At 37.6% G+C, this 14,470-nt stretch overlaps 27 pseudogenes; all 27 read left to right on the top strand.

Annotated features, from left to right (window-relative positions):
* Positions 1–278: 278 nt before the first annotated feature.
* On the top strand, positions 279–397 carry LOC124329938 (annotated as a pseudogene).
* Positions 398–810: 413 nt separating this feature from the next.
* Positions 811–929, top strand: LOC124335487 (annotated as a pseudogene).
* Positions 930–1,342: 413 nt separating this feature from the next.
* LOC124335486 lies at positions 1,343–1,461 on the top strand (annotated as a pseudogene).
* A 413-nt stretch (positions 1,462–1,874) lies between these two features.
* LOC124333836 lies at positions 1,875–1,993 on the top strand (annotated as a pseudogene).
* Positions 1,994–2,406: 413 nt separating this feature from the next.
* On the top strand, positions 2,407–2,525 carry LOC124329937 (annotated as a pseudogene).
* Positions 2,526–2,938: 413 nt separating this feature from the next.
* Positions 2,939–3,057, top strand: LOC124335485 (annotated as a pseudogene).
* Positions 3,058–3,470: 413 nt separating this feature from the next.
* On the top strand, positions 3,471–3,589 carry LOC124329935 (annotated as a pseudogene).
* Positions 3,590–4,002: 413 nt separating this feature from the next.
* Positions 4,003–4,121, top strand: LOC124329864 (annotated as a pseudogene).
* Positions 4,122–4,534: 413 nt separating this feature from the next.
* Positions 4,535–4,653, top strand: LOC124329934 (annotated as a pseudogene).
* A 413-nt stretch (positions 4,654–5,066) lies between these two features.
* LOC124335484 lies at positions 5,067–5,185 on the top strand (annotated as a pseudogene).
* Positions 5,186–5,598: 413 nt separating this feature from the next.
* On the top strand, positions 5,599–5,717 carry LOC124335482 (annotated as a pseudogene).
* Positions 5,718–6,130: 413 nt separating this feature from the next.
* On the top strand, positions 6,131–6,249 carry LOC124333835 (annotated as a pseudogene).
* A 413-nt stretch (positions 6,250–6,662) lies between these two features.
* On the top strand, positions 6,663–6,781 carry LOC124329933 (annotated as a pseudogene).
* A 413-nt stretch (positions 6,782–7,194) lies between these two features.
* Positions 7,195–7,313, top strand: LOC124329863 (annotated as a pseudogene).
* A 413-nt stretch (positions 7,314–7,726) lies between these two features.
* Positions 7,727–7,845, top strand: LOC124329932 (annotated as a pseudogene).
* Positions 7,846–8,258: 413 nt separating this feature from the next.
* LOC124329861 lies at positions 8,259–8,377 on the top strand (annotated as a pseudogene).
* Positions 8,378–8,790: 413 nt separating this feature from the next.
* On the top strand, positions 8,791–8,909 carry LOC124329931 (annotated as a pseudogene).
* A 413-nt stretch (positions 8,910–9,322) lies between these two features.
* Positions 9,323–9,441, top strand: LOC124329860 (annotated as a pseudogene).
* Positions 9,442–9,854: 413 nt separating this feature from the next.
* Positions 9,855–9,973, top strand: LOC124329930 (annotated as a pseudogene).
* A 413-nt stretch (positions 9,974–10,386) lies between these two features.
* On the top strand, positions 10,387–10,505 carry LOC124329859 (annotated as a pseudogene).
* A 413-nt stretch (positions 10,506–10,918) lies between these two features.
* On the top strand, positions 10,919–11,037 carry LOC124335574 (annotated as a pseudogene).
* Positions 11,038–11,450: 413 nt separating this feature from the next.
* Positions 11,451–11,569, top strand: LOC124333834 (annotated as a pseudogene).
* Positions 11,570–11,982: 413 nt separating this feature from the next.
* Positions 11,983–12,101, top strand: LOC124335573 (annotated as a pseudogene).
* Positions 12,102–12,514: 413 nt separating this feature from the next.
* Positions 12,515–12,633, top strand: LOC124334891 (annotated as a pseudogene).
* Positions 12,634–13,046: 413 nt separating this feature from the next.
* On the top strand, positions 13,047–13,165 carry LOC124334890 (annotated as a pseudogene).
* A 413-nt stretch (positions 13,166–13,578) lies between these two features.
* On the top strand, positions 13,579–13,697 carry LOC124333833 (annotated as a pseudogene).
* Positions 13,698–14,110: 413 nt separating this feature from the next.
* LOC124333832 lies at positions 14,111–14,229 on the top strand (annotated as a pseudogene).
* Positions 14,230–14,470: the final 241 nt, after the last annotated feature.

Here is a 14,470-nt window from a genome sequence, read left to right as displayed (position 1 = left end):
CAATTCCATTGAGAGTTTGTCAAATTTTATCGCGTTTTTTAATCGCGATGGTTACCAGTCCAAATTCGTAGATCAAAAATTTCAATGACATAGGGATAGGTTCAATTCATCTATAGGAATGATTCTGGATGAATTTCATTGCGAATTTTTAAAAGTTGATCGCGCTTTTTATTCGCGATGGTTACCAGTCCAAATTCAATGAACAAACATTTCTGTCACTTTGAAGTGATTTTCTATTCATCCATTGGGACTGGGAGGGTAAATTTTCATTTTTGAATGTCAACGGCCATATCACGTAGAACGCACCTGGTCTCGTCAGCTCCCAGAAGTTAAGTTACGTCGAGTCCCGTTAGTAATTAGAAGGGTTACCGCTTGGGAATACGGGATGTCGTTGGCGACGGATAGTTTGTTTTCAATAACAAATTTCTTGACATTTTTTTTCAATCACGATGGTTACCAGTCCAATTTCGTAGATGAAACATTTCAATGCCTTAGAGATAGGTTCAATTCATCTATAAGAATGATTCTGGATCAATTCCATTGAGAGTTTGTCAAATTTTATCGCGTCTTTTAATCGCGATGGTTACCAGTCCAAATTCGTAGATCAAAAATTTCAATGACATAGGGATAGGTTCAATTCATCTATAGGAATGATTCTGGATGAATTTCATTGCGAGTTTTTCAAAGTTGATCGCGCTTTTTATTCGCGATGGTTACCAGTCCAAATTCAATGAACAAACATTTCTGTCACTTTGAAGTGATTTTCTATTCATCCATTGGGACTGGGAGGGTAAATTTTCATTTTTGAATGTCAACGGCCATATCACGTAGAACGCACCTGGTCTCGTCAGCTCCCAGAAGTTAAGTTACGTCGAGTCCCGTTAGTACTTGGAAGGATTACCGCTTGGGAATACGGGATGTCGTTGGCGACGGATAGTTTGTTTTCAATAACAAATTTCTTGACATTTTTTTTCAATCACGATGGTTACCAGTCCAATTTCGTAGATGAAACATTTCAATGCCTTAGAGATAGGTTCAATTCATCTATAAGAATGATTCTGGATCAATTCCATTGAGAGTTTGTCAAATTTTATCACGTTTTTTAATCGCGATGGTTACCAGTCCAAATTCGTAGATCAAAAATTTCAATGACATAGGGATAGGTTCAATTCATCTATAGGAATGATTCTGGATGAATTTCATTGCGAGTTTTTCAAAGTTGATCGCGCTTTTTATTCGCGATGGTTACCAGTCCAAATTCAATGAACAAACATTTCTGTCACTTTGAAGTGATTTTCTATTCATCCATTGGGACTGGGAGGGTAAATTTTCATTTTTGAATGTCAACGGCCATATCACGTAGAACGCACCTGGTCTCGTCAGCTCCCAGAAGTTAAGTTACGTCGAGTCCCGTTAGTACTTGGAAGGATTACCGCTTGGGAATACGGGATGTCGTTGGCGACGGATAGTTTGTTTTCAATAACAAATTTCTTGACATTTTTTTTCAATCACGATGGTTACCAGTCCAATTTCGTAGATGAAACATTTCAATGCCTTAGAGATAGGTTCAATTCATCTATAAGAATGATTCTGGATCAATTCCATTGAGAGTTTGTCAAATTTTATCGCGTCTTTTAATCGCGATGGTTACCAGTCCAAATTCGTAGATCAAAAATTTCAATGACATAGGGATAGGTTCAATTCATCTATAGGAATGATTCTGGATGAATTTTATTGCGAGTTTTTCAAAGTTGATCGCGCTTTTTATTCGCGATGGTTACCAGTCCAAATTCAATGAACAAACATTTCTGTCACTTTGAAGTGATTTTCTATTCATCCATTGGGACTGGGAGGGTAAATTTTCATTTTTGAATGTCAACGGCCATATCACGTAGAACGCACCTGGTCTCGTCAGCTCCCAGAAGTTAAGTTACGTCGAGTCCCGTTAGTACTTGGAAGGGTTACCGCTTGGGAATACGGGATGTCGTTGGCGACGGATAGTTTGTTTTCAATAACAAATTTCTTGACATTTTTTTTCAATCACGATGGTTACCAGTCCAATTTCGTAGATGAAACATTTCAATGCCTTAGAGATAGGTTCAATTCATCTATAAGAATGATTCTGGATCAATTCCATTGAGAGTTTGTCAAATTTTATCGCGTTTTTTAATCGCGATGGTTACCAGTCCAAATTCGTAGATCAAAAATTTCAATGACATAGGGATAGGTTCAATTCATCTATAGGAATGATTCTGGATGAATTTCATTGCGAATTTTTAAAAGTTGATCGCGCTTTTTATTCGCGATGGTTACCAGTCCAAATTCAATGAACAAACATTTCTGTCACTTTGAAGTGATTTTCTATTCATCCATTGGGACTGGGAGGGTAAATTTTCATTTTTGAATGTCAACGGCCATATCACGTAGAACGCACCTGGTCTCGTCAGCTCCCAGAAGTTAAGTTACGTCGAGTCCCGTTAGTAATTAGAAGGGTTACCGCTTGGGAATACGGGATGTCGTTGGCGACGGATAGTTTGTTTTCAATAACAAATTTCTTGACATTTTTTTTCAATCACGATGGTTACCAGTCCAATTTCGTAGATGAAACATTTCAATGCCTTAGAGATAGGTTCAATTCATCTATAAGAATGATTCTGGATCAATTCCATTGAGAGTTTGTCAAATTTTATCGCGTCTTTTAATCGCGATGGTTACCAGTCCAAATTCGTAGATCAAAAATTTCAATGACATAGGGATAGGTTCAATTCATCTATAGGAATGATTCTGGATGAATTTCATTGCGAGTTTTTCAAAGTTGATCGCGCTTTTTATTCGCGATGGTTACCAGTCCAAATTCAATGAACAAACATTTCTGTCACTTTGAAGTGATTTTCTATTCATCCATTGGGACTGGGAGGGTAAATTTTCATTTTTGAATGTCAACGGCCATATCACGTAGAACGCACCTGGTCTCGTCAGCTCCCAGAAGTTAAGTTACGTCGAGTCCCGTTAGTACTTGGAAGGATTACCGCTTGGGAATACGGGATGTCGTTGGCGACGGATAGTTTGTTTTCAATAACAAATTTCTTGACATTTTTTTTCAATCACGATGGTTACCAGTCCAATTTCGTAGATGAAACATTTCAATGCCTTAGAGATAGGTTCAATTCATCTATAAGAATGATTCTGGATCAATTCCATTGAGAGTTTGTCAAATTTTATCGCGTTTTTTAATCGCGATGGTTACCAGTCCAAATTCGTAGATCAAAAATTTCAATGACATAGGGATAGGTTCAATTCATCTATAGGAATGATTCTGGATGAATTTCATTGCGAATTTTTAAAAGTTGATCGCGCTTTTTATTCGCGATGGTTACCAGTCCAAATTCAATGAACAAACATTTCTGTCACTTTGAAGTGATTTTCTATTCATCCATTGGGACTGGGAGGGTAAATTTTCATTTTTGAATGTCAACGGCCATATCACGTAGAACGCACCTGGTCTCGTCAGCTCCCAGAAGTTAAGTTACGTCGAGTCCCGTTAGTAATTAGAAGGGTTACCGCTTGGGAATACGGGATGTCGTTGGCGACGGATAGTTTGTTTTCAATAACAAATTTCTTGACATTTTTTTTCAATCACGATGGTTACCAGTCCAATTTCGTAGATGAAACATTTCAATGCCTTAGAGATAGGTTCAATTCATCTATAAGAATGATTCTGGATCAATTCCATTGAGAGTTTGTCAAATTTTATCGCGTCTTTTAATCGCGATGGTTACCAGTCCAAATTCGTAGATCAAAAATTTCAATGACATAGGGATAGGTTCAATTCATCTATAGGAATGATTCTGGATGAATTTCATTGCGAGTTTTTCAAAGTTGATCGCGCTTTTTATTCGCGATGGTTACCAGTCCAAATTCAATGAACAAACATTTCTGTCACTTTGAAGTGATTTTCTATTCATCCATTGGGACTGGGAGGGTAAATTTTCATTTTTGAATGTCAAAGGCCATATCACGTAGAACGCACCTGGTCTCGTCAGCTCCCAGAAGTTAAGTTACGTCGAGTCCCGTTAGTACTTGGAAGGGTTACCGCTTGGGAATACGGGATGTCGTTGGCGACGGATAGTTTGTTTTCAATAACAAATTTCTTGACATTTTTTTTCAATCACGATGGTTACCAGTCCAATTTCGTAGATGAAACATTTCAATGCCTTAGAGATAGGTTCAATTCATCTATAAGAATGATTCTGGATCAATTCCATTGAGAGTTTGTCAAATTTTATCGCGTTTTTTAATCGCGATGGTTACCAGTCCAAATTCGTAGATCAAAAATTTCAATGACATAGGGATAGGTTCAATTCATCTATAGGAATGATTCTGGATGAATTTCATTGCGAATTTTTAAAAGTTGATCGCGCTTTTTATTCGCGATGGTTACCAGTCCAAATTCAATGAACAAACATTTCTGTCACTTTGAAGTGATTTTCTATTCATCCATTGGGACTGGGAGGGTAAATTTTCATTTTTGAATGTCAACGGCCATATCACGTAGAACGCACCTGGTCTCGTCAGCTCCCAGAAGTTAAGTTACGTCGAGTCCCGTTAGTAATTAGAAGGGTTACCGCTTGGGAATACGGGATGTCGTTGGCGACGGATAGTTTGTTTTCAATAACAAATTTCTTGACATTTTTTTTCAATCACGATGGTTACCAGTCCAATTTCGTAGATGAAACATTTCAATGCCTTAGAGATAGGTTCAATTCATCTATAAGAATGATTCTGGATCAATTCCATTGAGAGTTTGTCAAATTTTATCGCGTCTTTTAATCGCGATGGTTACCAGTCCAAATTCGTAGATCAAAAATTTCAATGACATAGGGATAGGTTCAATTCATCTATAGGAATGATTCTGGATGAATTTCATTGCGAGTTTTTCAAAGTTGATCGCGCTTTTTATTCGCGATGGTTACCAGTCCAAATTCAATGAACAAACATTTCTGTCACTTTGAAGTGATTTTCTATTCATCCATTGGGACTGGGAGGGTAAATTTTCATTTTTGAATGTCAACGGCCATATCACGTAGAACGCACCTGGTCTCGTCAGCTCCCAGAAGTTAAGTTACGTCGAGTCCCGTTAGTACTTGGAAGGATTACCGCTTGGGAATACGGGATGTCGTTGGCGACGGATAGTTTGTTTTCAATAACAAATTTCTTGACATTTTTTTTCAATCACGATGGTTACCAGTCCAATTTCGTAGATGAAACATTTCAATGCCTTAGAGATAGGTTCAATTCATCTATAAGAATGATTCTGGATCAATTCCATTGAGAGTTTGTCAAATTTTATCGCGTTTTTTAATCGCGATGGTTACCAGTCCAAATTCGTAGATCAAAAATTTCAATGACATAGGGATAGGTTCAATTCATCTATAGGAATGATTCTGGATGAATTTCATTGCGAGTTTTTCAAAGTTGATCGCGCTTTTTATTCGCGATGGTTACCAGTCCAAATTCAATGAACAAACATTTCTGTCACTTTGAAGTGATTTTCTATTCATCCATTGGGACTGGGAGGGTAAATTTTCATTTTTGAATGTCAACGGCCATATCACGTAGAACGCACCTGGTCTCGTCAGCTCCCAGAAGTTAAGTTACGTCGAGTCCCGTTAGTACTTGGAAGGATTACCGCTTGGGAATACGGGATGTCGTTGGCGACGGATAGTTTGTTTTCAATAACAAATTTCTTGACATTTTTTTTCAATCACGATGGTTACCAGTCCAATTTCGTAGATGAAACATTTCAATGCCTTAGAGATAGGTTCAATTCATCTATAAGAATGATTCTGGATCAATTCCATTGAGAGTTTGTCAAATTTTATCGCGTCTTTTAATCGCGATGGTTACCAGTCCAAATTCGTAGATCAAAAATTTCAATGACATAGGGATAGGTTCAATTCATCTATAGGAATGATTCTGGATGAATTTTATTGCGAGTTTTTCAAAGTTGATCGCGCTTTTTATTCGCGATGGTTACCAGTCCAAATTCAATGAACAAACATTTCTGTCACTTTGAAGTGATTTTCTATTCATCCATTGGGACTGGGAGGGTAAATTTTCATTTTTGAATGTCAACGGCCATATCACGTAGAACGCACCTGGTCTCGTCAGCTCCCAGAAGTTAAGTTACGTCGAGTCCCGTTAGTACTTGGAAGGGTTACCGCTTGGGAATACGGGATGTCGTTGGCGACGGATAGTTTGTTTTCAATAACAAATTTCTTGACATTTTTTTTCAATCACGATGGTTACCAGTCCAATTTCGTAGATGAAACATTTCAATGCCTTAGAGATAGGTTCAATTCATCTATAAGAATGATTCTGGATCAATTCCATTGAGAGTTTGTCAAATTTTATCGCGTTTTTTAATCGCGATGGTTACCAGTCCAAATTCGTAGATCAAAAATTTCAATGACATAGGGATAGGTTCAATTCATCTATAGGAATGATTCTGGATGAATTTCATTGCGAATTTTTAAAAGTTGATCGCGCTTTTTATTCGCGATGGTTACCAGTCCAAATTCAATGAACAAACATTTCTGTCACTTTGAAGTGATTTTCTATTCATCCATTGGGACTGGGAGGGTAAATTTTCATTTTTGAATGTCAACGGCCATATCACGTAGAACGCACCTGGTCTCGTCAGCTCCCAGAAGTTAAGTTACGTCGAGTCCCGTTAGTAATTAGAAGGGTTACCGCTTGGGAATACGGGATGTCGTTGGCGACGGATAGTTTGTTTTCAATAACAAATTTCTTGACATTTTTTTTCAATCACGATGGTTACCAGTCCAATTTCGTAGATGAAACATTTCAATGCCTTAGAGATAGGTTCAATTCATCTATAAGAATGATTCTGGATCAATTCCATTGAGAGTTTGTCAAATTTTATCGCGTCTTTTAATCGCGATGGTTACCAGTCCAAATTCGTAGATCAAAAATTTCAATGACATAGGGATAGGTTCAATTCATCTATAGGAATGATTCTGGATGAATTTCATTGCGAGTTTTTCAAAGTTGATCGCGCTTTTTATTCGCGATGGTTACCAGTCCAAATTCAATGAACAAACATTTCTGTCACTTTGAAGTGATTTTCTATTCATCCATTGGGACTGGGAGGGTAAATTTTCATTTTTGAATGTCAAAGGCCATATCACGTAGAACGCACCTGGTCTCGTCAGCTCCCAGAAGTTAAGTTACGTCGAGTCCCGTTAGTACTTGGAAGGGTTACCGCTTGGGAATACGGGATGTCGTTGGCGACGGATAGTTTGTTTTCAATAACAAATTTCTTGACATTTTTTTTCAATCACGATGGTTACCAGTCCAATTTCGTAGATGAAACATTTCAATGCCTTAGAGATAGGTTCAATTCATCTATAAGAATGATTCTGGATCAATTCCATTGAGAGTTTGTCAAATTTTATCGCGTTTTTTAATCGCGATGGTTACCAGTCCAAATTCGTAGATCAAAAATTTCAATGACATAGGGATAGGTTCAATTCATCTATAGGAATGATTCTGGATGAATTTCATTGCGAATTTTTAAAAGTTGATCGCGCTTTTTATTCGCGATGGTTACCAGTCCAAATTCAATGAACAAACATTTCTGTCACTTTGAAGTGATTTTCTATTCATCCATTGGGACTGGGAGGGTAAATTTTCATTTTTGAATGTCAACGGCCATATCACGTAGAACGCACCTGGTCTCGTCAGCTCCCAGAAGTTAAGTTACGTCGAGTCCCGTTAGTAATTAGAAGGGTTACCGCTTGGGAATACGGGATGTCGTTGGCGACGGATAGTTTGTTTTCAATAACAAATTTCTTGGCATTTTTTTTCAATCACGATGGTTACCAGTCCAATTTCGTAGATGAAACATTTCAATGCCTTAGAGATAGGTTCAATTCATCTATAAGAATGATTCTGGATCAATTCCATTGAGAGTTTGTCAAATTTTATCGCGTCTTTTAATCGCGATGGTTACCAGTCCAAATTCGTAGATCAAAAATTTCAATGACATAGGGATAGGTTCAATTCATCTATAGGAATGATTCTGGATGAATTTCATTGCGAGTTTTTCAAAGTTGATCGCGCTTTTTATTCGCGATGGTTACCAGTCCAAATTCAATGAACAAACATTTCTGTCACTTTGAAGTGATTTTCTATTCATCCATTGGGACTGGGAGGGTAAATTTTCATTTTTGAATGTCAAAGGCCATATCACGTAGAACGCACCTGGTCTCGTCAGCTCCCAGAAGTTAAGTTACGTCGAGTCCCGTTAGTACTTGGAAGGGTTACCGCTTGGGAATACGGGATGTCGTTGGCGACGGATAGTTTGTTTTCAATAACAAATTTCTTGACATTTTTTTTCAATCACGATGGTTACCAGTCCAATTTCGTAGATGAAACATTTCAATGCCTTAGAGATAGGTTCAATTCATCTATAAGAATGATTCTGGATCAATTCCATTGAGAGTTTGTCAAATTTTATCGCGTTTTTTAATCGCGATGGTTACCAGTCCAAATTCGTAGATCAAAAATTTCAATGACATAGGGATAGGTTCAATTCATCTATAGGAATGATTCTGGATGAATTTCATTGCGAATTTTTAAAAGTTGATCGCGCTTTTTATTCGCGATGGTTACCAGTCCAAATTCAATGAACAAACATTTCTGTCACTTTGAAGTGATTTTCTATTCATCCATTGGGACTGGGAGGGTAAATTTTCATTTTTGAATGTCAACGGCCATATCACGTAGAACGCACCTGGTCTCGTCAGCTCCCAGAAGTTAAGTTACGTCGAGTCCCGTTAGTAATTAGAAGGGTTACCGCTTGGGAATACGGGATGTCGTTGGCGACGGATAGTTTGTTTTCAATAACAAATTTCTTGACATTTTTTTTCAATCACGATGGTTACCAGTCCAATTTCGTAGATGAAACATTTCAATGCCTTAGAGATAGGTTCAATTCATCTATAAGAATGATTCTGGATCAATTCCATTGAGAGTTTGTCAAATTTTATCGCGTCTTTTAATCGCGATGGTTACCAGTCCAAATTCGTAGATCAAAAATTTCAATGACATAGGGATAGGTTCAATTCATCTATAGGAATGATTCTGGATGAATTTCATTGCGAGTTTTTCAAAGTTGATCGCGCTTTTTATTCGCGATGGTTACCAGTCCAAATTCAATGAACAAACATTTCTGTCACTTTGAAGTGATTTTCTATTCATCCATTGGGACTGGGAGGGTAAATTTTCATTTTTGAATGTCAAAGGCCATATCACGTAGAACGCACCTGGTCTCGTCAGCTCCCAGAAGTTAAGTTACGTCGAGTCCCGTTAGTACTTGGAAGGGTTACCGCTTGGGAATACGGGATGTCGTTGGCGACGGATAGTTTGTTTTCAATAACAAATTTCTTGACATTTTTTTTCAATCACGATGGTTACCAGTCCAATTTCGTAGATGAAACATTTCAATGCCTTAGAGATAGGTTCAATTCATCTATAAGAATGATTCTGGATCAATTCCATTGAGAGTTTGTCAAATTTTATCGCGTTTTTTAATCGCGATGGTTACCAGTCCAAATTCGTAGATCAAAAATTTCAATGACATAGGGATAGGTTCAATTCATCTATAGGAATGATTCTGGATGAATTTCATTGCGAATTTTTAAAAGTTGATCGCGCTTTTTATTCGCGATGGTTACCAGTCCAAATTCAATGAACAAACATTTCTGTCACTTTGAAGTGATTTTCTATTCATCCATTGGGACTGGGAGGGTAAATTTTCATTTTTGAATGTCAACGGCCATATCACGTAGAACGCACCTGGTCTCGTCAGCTCCCAGAAGTTAAGTTACGTCGAGTCCCGTTAGTAATTAGAAGGGTTACCGCTTGGGAATACGGGATGTCGTTGGCGACGGATAGTTTGTTTTCAATAACAAATTTCTTGACATTTTTTTTCAATCACGATGGTTACCAGTCCAATTTCGTAGATGAAACATTTCAATGCCTTAGAGATAGGTTCAATTCATCTATAAGAATGATTCTGGATCAATTCCATTGAGAGTTTGTCAAATTTTATCGCGTCTTTTAATCGCGATGGTTACCAGTCCAAATTCGTAGATCAAAAATTTCAATGACATAGGGATAGGTTCAATTCATCTATAGGAATGATTCTGGATGAATTTCATTGCGAGTTTTTCAAAGTTGATCGCGCTTTTTATTCGCGATGGTTACCAGTCCAAATTCAATGAACAAACATTTCTGTCACTTTGAAGTGATTTTCTATTCATCCATTGGGACTGGGAGGGTAAATTTTCATTTTTGAATGTCAAAGGCCATATCACGTAGAACGCACCTGGTCTCGTCAGCTCCCAGAAGTTAAGTTACGTCGAGTCCCGTTAGTACTTGGAAGGGTTACCGCTTGGGAATACGGGATGTCGTTGGCGACGGATAGTTTGTTTTCAATAACAAATTTCTTGACATTTTTTTTCAATCACGATGGTTACCAGTCCAATTTCGTAGATGAAACATTTCAATGCCTTAGAGATAGGTTCAATTCATCTATAAGAATGATTCTGGATCAATTCCATTGAGAGTTTGTCAAATTTTATCGCGTTTTTTAATCGCGATGGTTACCAGTCCAAATTCGTAGATCAAAAATTTCAATGACATAGGGATAGGTTCAATTCATCTATAGGAATGATTCTGGATGAATTTCATTGCGAATTTTTAAAAGTTGATCGCGCTTTTTATTCGCGATGGTTACCAGTCCAAATTCAATGAACAAACATTTCTGTCACTTTGAAGTGATTTTCTATTCATCCATTGGGACTGGGATGGTAAATTTTCATTTTTGAATGTCAACGGCCATATCACGTAGAACGCACCTGGTCTCGTCAGCTTCCAGAAGTTAAGTTACGTCGAGTCCCGTTAGTACTTGGAAGGGTTACCGCTTGGGAATACGGGATGTCGTTGGCGACGGATAGTTTGTTTTCAATAACAAATTTCTTGACATTTTTTTTCAATCACGATGGTTACCAGTCCAATTTCGTAGATGAAACATTTCAATGCCTTAGAGATAGGTTCAATTCATCTATAAGAATGATTCTGGATCAATTCCATTGAGAGTTTGTCAAATTTTATCGCGTCTTTTAATCGCGATGGTTACCAGTCCAAATTCGTAGATCAAAAATTTCAATGACATAGGGATAGGTTCAATTCATCTATAGGAATGATTCTGGATGAATTTCATTGCGAGTTTTTCAAAGTTGATCGCGCTTTTTATTCGCGATGGTTACCAGTCCAAATTCAATGAACAAACATTTCTGTCACTTTGAAGTGATTTTCTATTCATCCATTGGGACTGGGAGGGTAAATTTTCATTTTTGAATGTCAACGGCCATATCACGTAGAACGCACCTGGTCTCGTCAGCTCCCAGAAGTTAAGTTACGTCGAGTCCCGTTAGTACTTGGAAGGGTTACCGCTTGGGAATACGGGATGTCGTTGGCGACGGATAGTTTGTTTTCAATAACAAATTTCTTGACATTTTTTTTCAATCACGATGGTTACCAGTCCAATTTCGTAGATGAAACATTTCAATGCCTTAGAGATAGGTTCAATTCATCTATAAGAATGATTCTGGATCAATTCCATTGAGAGTTTGTCAAATTTTATCGCGTTTTTTAATCGCGATGGTTACCAGTCCAAATTCGTAGATCAAAAATTTCAATGACATAGGGATAGGTTCAATTCATCTATAGGAATGATTCTGGATGAATTTCATTGCGAATTTTTAAAAGTTGATCGCGCTTTTTATTCGCGATGGTTACCAGTCCAAATTCAATGAACAAACATTTCTGTCACTTTGAAGTGATTTTCTATTCATCCATTGGGACTGGGATGGTAAATTTTCATTTTTGAATGTCAACGGCCATATCACGTAGAACGCACCTGGTCTCGTCAGCTTCCAGAAGTTAAGTTACGTCGAGTCCCGTTAGTACTTGGAAGGGTTACCGCTTGGGAATACGGGATGTCGTTGGCGACGGATAGTTTGTTTTCAATAACAAATTTCTTGACATTTTTTTTCAATCACGATGGTTACCAGTCCAATTTCGTAGATGAAACATTTCAATGCCTTAGAGATAGGTTCAATTCATCTATAAGAATGATTCTGGATCAATTCCATTGAGAGTTTGTCAAATTTTATCGCGTTTTTTAATCGCGATGGTTACCAGTCCAAATTCGTAGATCAAAAATTTCAATGACATAGGGATAGGTTCAATTCATCTATAGGAATGATTCTGGATGAATTTCATTGCGAATTTTTAAAAGTTGATCGCGCTTTTTATTCGCGATGGTTACCAGTCCAAATTCAATGAACAAACATTTCTGTCACTTTGAAGTGATTTTCTATTCATCCATTGGGACTGGGATGGTAAATTTTCATTTTTGAATGTCAACGGCCATATCACGTAGAACGCACCTGGTCTCGTCAGCTTCCAGAAGTTAAGTTACGTCGAGTCCCGTTAGTACTTGGAAGGGTGACCGCTTGGGAATACGGGATGTCGTTGGCGACGGATAGTTTGTTTTCAATAACAAATTTCTTGACATTTTTTTTCAATCACGATGGTTACCAGTCCAATTTCGTAGATGAAACATTTCAATGCCTTAGAGATAGGTTCAATTCATCTATAAGAATGATTCTGGATCAATTCCATTGAGAGTTTGTCAAATTTTATCGCGTTTTTTAATCGCGATGGTTACCAGTCCAAATTCGTAGATCAAAAATTTCAATGACATAGGGATAGGTTCAATTCATCTATAGGAATGATTCTGGATGAATTTCATTGCGAATTTTTCAAAGTTGATCGCGCTTTTTATTCGCGATGGTTACCAGTCCAAATTCAATGAACAAACATTTCTGTCACTTTGAAGTGATTTTCTATTCATCCATTGGGACTGGGATGGTAAATTTTCATTTTTGAATGTCAACGGCCATATCACGTAGAACGCACCTGGTCTCGTCAGCTTCCAGAAGTTAAGTTACGTCGAGTCCCGTTAGTACTTGGAAGGGTGACCGCTTGGGAATACGGGATGTCGTTGGCGACGGATAGTTTGTTTTCAATAACAAATTTCTTGACATTTTTTTTCAATCACGATGGTTACCAGTCCAATTTCGTAGATGAAACATTTCAATGCCTTAGAGATAGGTTCAATTCATCTATAAGAATGATTCTGGATCAATTCCATTGAGAGTTTGTCAAATTTTATCGCGTTTTTTAATCGCGATGGTTACCAGTCCAAATTCGTAGATCAAAAATTTCAATGACATAGGGATAGGTTCAATTCATCTATAGGAATGATTCTGGATGAATTTCATTGCGAATTTTTCAAAGTTGATCGCGCTTTTTATTCGCGATGGTTACCAGTCCAAATTCAATGAACAAACATTTCTGTCACTTTGAAGTGATTTTCTATTCATCCATTGGGACTGGGAGGGTAAATTTTCATTTTTGAATGTCAACGGCCATATCACGTAGAACGCACCTGGTCTCGTCAGCTCCCAGAAGTTAAGTTACGTCGAGTCCCGTTAGTACTTGGAAGGGTTACCGCTTGGGAATACGGGATGTCGTTGGCGACGGATAGTTTGTTTTCAATAACAAATTTCTTGACATTTTTTTTCAATCACGATGGTTACCAGTCCAATTTCGTAGATGAAACATTTCAATGCCTTAGAGATAGGTTCAATTCATCTATAAGAATGATTCTGGATCAATTCCATTGAGAGTTTGTCAAATTTTATCGCGTCTTTTAATCGCGATGGTTACCAGTCCAAATTCGTAGATCAAAAATTTCAATGACATAGGGATAGGTTCAATTCATCTATAGGAATGATTCTGGATGAATTTCATTGCGAGTTTTTCAAAGTTGATCGCGCTTTTTATTCGCGATGGTTACCAGTCCAAATTCAATGAACAAACATTTCTGTCACTTTGAAGTGATTTTCTATTCATCCATTGGGACTGGGAGGGTAAATTTTCATTTTTGAATGTCAACGGCCATATCACGTAGAACGCACCTGGTCTCGTCAGCTCCCAGAAGTTAAGTTACGTCGAGTCCCGTTAGTACTTGGAAGGGTTACCGCTTGGGAATACGGGATGTCGTTGGCGACGGATAGTTTGTTTTCAATAACAAATTTCTTGACATTTTTTTTCAATCACGATGGTTACCAGTCCAATTTCGTAGATGAAACATTTCAATGCCTTAGAGATAGGTTCAATTCATCTATAAGAATGATTCTGGATCAATTCCATTGAGAGTTTGTCAAATTTTATCGCGTTTTTTAATCGCGATGGTTACCAGTCCAAATTCGTAGATCAAAAATTTCAATGACATAGGGATAGGTTCAAT

Source organism: Daphnia pulicaria, chromosome 3 (assembly GCF_021234035.1).
Source record: "Daphnia pulicaria isolate SC F1-1A chromosome 3, SC_F0-13Bv2, whole genome shotgun sequence".
Lineage (NCBI taxonomy): Eukaryota > Metazoa > Arthropoda > Branchiopoda > Diplostraca > Daphniidae > Daphnia > Daphnia pulicaria.
This window is presented reverse-complemented; position numbering and strand designations above follow the sequence as displayed.